The sequence below is a fragment of the Bison bison genome, unplaced genomic scaffold (assembly GCF_000754665.1).
Source record: "Bison bison bison isolate TAMUID 2011002044 unplaced genomic scaffold, Bison_UMD1.0 scf7180017864232, whole genome shotgun sequence".
In the NCBI taxonomy this organism is placed as follows: domain Eukaryota; kingdom Metazoa; phylum Chordata; class Mammalia; order Artiodactyla; family Bovidae; genus Bison; species Bison bison.
This window is the reverse complement of record NW_011494804.1, coordinates 558,931-562,483: the sequence shown is the minus strand read 5'-3', so window position 1 is coordinate 562,483 and position 3,553 is coordinate 558,931.

Below are 3,553 nucleotides of genomic sequence, written 5' to 3'. Positions count from 1 at the left end.
TCCCCATCTATTTCCCATGAAGTGATGGGACCAGATGCCATGATCTTCGTTTTCTGAATGTTGAGCTTTAAGCCAACTTTTTCACTCTCCACTTTCACCTTCATCAAGAGGCTTTTTAGTTCCTCTTCACTTTCTGTCATAAGGGTGGTGTCCTGCCTCAAATCTTTCAAGGAAGAGAGTTAGCATAAGTAAGGCAGAAAACATTCCTTAATCTTCCTTTTAATTTCATTCACACTCAAACAACAAAGGAAAATCTGACTCTCTTGGAAGAATGGAAGCAATTTAGTGACTGAAGGCAAGAAGGAACAAATAGTGATGGAATAAAAAGTTTTTTTAAGGAAACTGCAAAATTGGTTTAAAAAGAGATTTTATTAATACTTACTGCAATATATTTTGTCCTTTTTGCAATTTTCTTATAAATTTAAGGTACAACATTTTATTGAAGTATAGTTAGTTTACGGTATTTTGTTAGTTTCAAGTGCACAGCAAAGTGATTTAGTTATACACACACACACACACACACAAACTTGTATATTACTCTTTTTCAGATTCTTTTCAGTTATAAGGCTATTACAAGATATTGAGTATATTTCCCTGTGATACACAGCAAGTCTTTGTTATTTATCTATTTTATTTTATATAGCATGTAAACGTTAATCCCAAACTTCTAATTTGTCTCTCCTCTCCCTCGCTATACCCTTTGATAGCCATAAAATTGTTTTCTACATCTGACTCTAGTTCTGTTTTATAAGAAAGTTCATTTGTATCCATTTTTAGAGTTCACATATTAAGTGACATCATATGATATTTGTTTTTCTCTGTCTGATTCAGTTTACTTAGTTTGATAATCTCTAGGTTCATCCATGTTGCTTCAAATGACACTATTTCATTATTTTTATGACTGATTAATATTTCATTTTGTGTGTATATATACATTTTTATTCATTAAGTAAGATACAACATTTTTGATTAAAATAATGAGAATACTTTCTCTGACTTCTTTTAAATATCTATTTTAATTAAGAAAATTATACATTTTAAAAATGTATAGGAGGTGCCAGCAATAATTCACTTTTTTTAGAAATCAAAAATAAATGAGGTACAATCCTTTAAAGTCCTTTTAGGGACAAGATGAAGAATTTTATATCTAAAGTTTTTACAATTATTTATAAAGGTGGATAGTATATTCTGATGTTGAGTTCAAATATCAGGAAAGAGAAATTAAATTTGTGAAATAAGAAAGGAAACACTAGAGATAACCTACCCTTAAAATTGAGAATCAACTGAGGCTTTTATGAGTTCAACTTGACTTCTAAATAGTTTCATCAAAGTAATACACTGATGAAAGCTAAGGATCTTTTGAGATGATGTCAGGTCTTTACTGTATATTTTTTTGTCTTGTTGAAATTGCCTTTAACTTAATATGTTCTTCTTAGTTCCTTGAGTTCCCCTAAGCAAAACAATATTATAAGCTTTTTAAAATAAAATTTTACAAGGAAATATATCAATTACTGTGAAAGACCAAATGTCATAGCACAAATATTTTGTTCGCTGACATTGCAAAGGAAAATTTTACTAAAACTATGAGGCTGTCTCTATATAAGATTATTTATCCTCCCCACTAAGCAAATTTAAGTCTCCTTTGAATTCTTTTCTTTCTTATTTTAAACACTATTATTTAGCATTTATTGAGTAAATATATTATTTTATTTAACAGCTTAATTATATGTGTACTTTATGAAACATCCCTTGTTCATGTTTATTGCCCAGACCTACTTTTGTTGTTCAGTCACAAAGTTGTGTCCAATTCTTTGTGACCCCATGAACTGCAGCACACAAGGTTTTCCTGTCCTTCACTATCTTCCAGAGTTTGTTCAAACTCGTGTCCATTGAGTCAGAGATACCATCCAACCGTCTCATCTCCATTGTCCCCTTCTCCTCCTGCCCTCAATCTTTCCCATCATCAGACTCTTTTCCAATGAGTCAGCTTCCCTGATAGCTCAGTTGGTAAAGAATCTGCCTGCAATGCAGGAAACCCAAGTTCAATTCCTGGGTTAGGAAGATCCACTGGAGAAAGGATAGGCTACCCACTCCAGTATTCCTGGGCTTCCCTGGTGGCTCAGTGTAGGAGACATGGGTTCTCTCCCTGGGTTGGGAAGATCCCTTGGAGAAGGGAAAGGCTACCCACTGCACTATTCTGGTCTGGAGAATTACATACACTGTATAGTCCGTGGGGTCACAAAGAGGCAAACAGGATTGAGAGACTGGGACATCACTTGAATCAGATGGTCAAAGTATTGGAGCTTCTGCTTCAGCTTCAGTCCTTCCAATGAATATTCAGGGTTAATTTCTTCTAGGAATGACTGGTTTGATCTACTTGCTGTCCAAGAGACTCTCAAGAGTCTTAGCTAGCACCACAGTTTGAAAGCATCAATTCTTTGGGTTTCGCTGGTGGTTCAGATGGTAAAGAATCTGCCTGCAATGCAGGAGACCAGGGTTCCATCCCTGGGTCAGGAAGATCCCCTGGAGAAGGGTATGGCAACCCACTCCAGCATTCCTACCTGGAGAATCCCATAGACAGAGGAGCCTGAGGGGCTACAGTCCATGGGGTCATGAAGAGTTGAACTTGACTGAGCAATTAACATTTTCAGTTTCAGCTTTCTTTATAGTCCAACTCTCACATCCACACATGACTACTGGAAAAACACATGTCTTTGATTATACAGACCTTTATCAGCAAAGTGATGTGTCTGCTTTTTAATACACTCTAGGTTTGTCATAGCTTTTCTTCCAAGGAGCAAATATCTTTTAATTTCATGGCTGCAGTCACCATCTTCAGTCATTTTGGAGCCCAGGAAAATAAAATCTGTCACTGTTGCCATTTTTTCCCCATCAATTTGTTCATGAAATGGTGGAATTAGATGCCATGATCTTAGATTTTTGAATGCTGAGTTTTATGCCAGCTTTTTCACTTTCCTCTTTCACCTTCATCAAGAGGCTCTTTACTTCCTCTTTGCTTTCTGCCATTACAGTGGTGTTACTTACATATCTGAGGTCGCTGATATTTTCCCCTGCAATCTTGATTCCAACTGGGGATGTGTCTGCTGTTGAAAGTAAAGTCCGATGGTGTAAAGAACAATATTGCATAGGAACCTGGAATGTTAGGTCCATGAATCAAGATAAATTGGTTGTTGTCAAGCAGGAGATGGCAAGAATGAACATCAAAATTTTAGGAACCAGTAAAGTAAAATGGATAAGAATGGGAGAACTTAAGTCAGAGGGCCATTACATTTACTATACTGAGCAAGAACCGCTTAGAAGAAATGGAATAGTCCTCACAGTCAACAAAGGAGTCCAAAAAGCTGTACTTTGGTGCAATCTCTAACACAACAAAACGATCTCGGTTCTTTTCCAAGGCAAACCATTCAACGTTATAGTAATCTAAGTCTATGCCCCAACTACTAATGCCAAAGAGCTGAAGTCAAATGGTTCTTTGAAAACCTACAAGACTTTCTAGCACTAATACACAAAAGAGATGTCCTTTTCATCATAG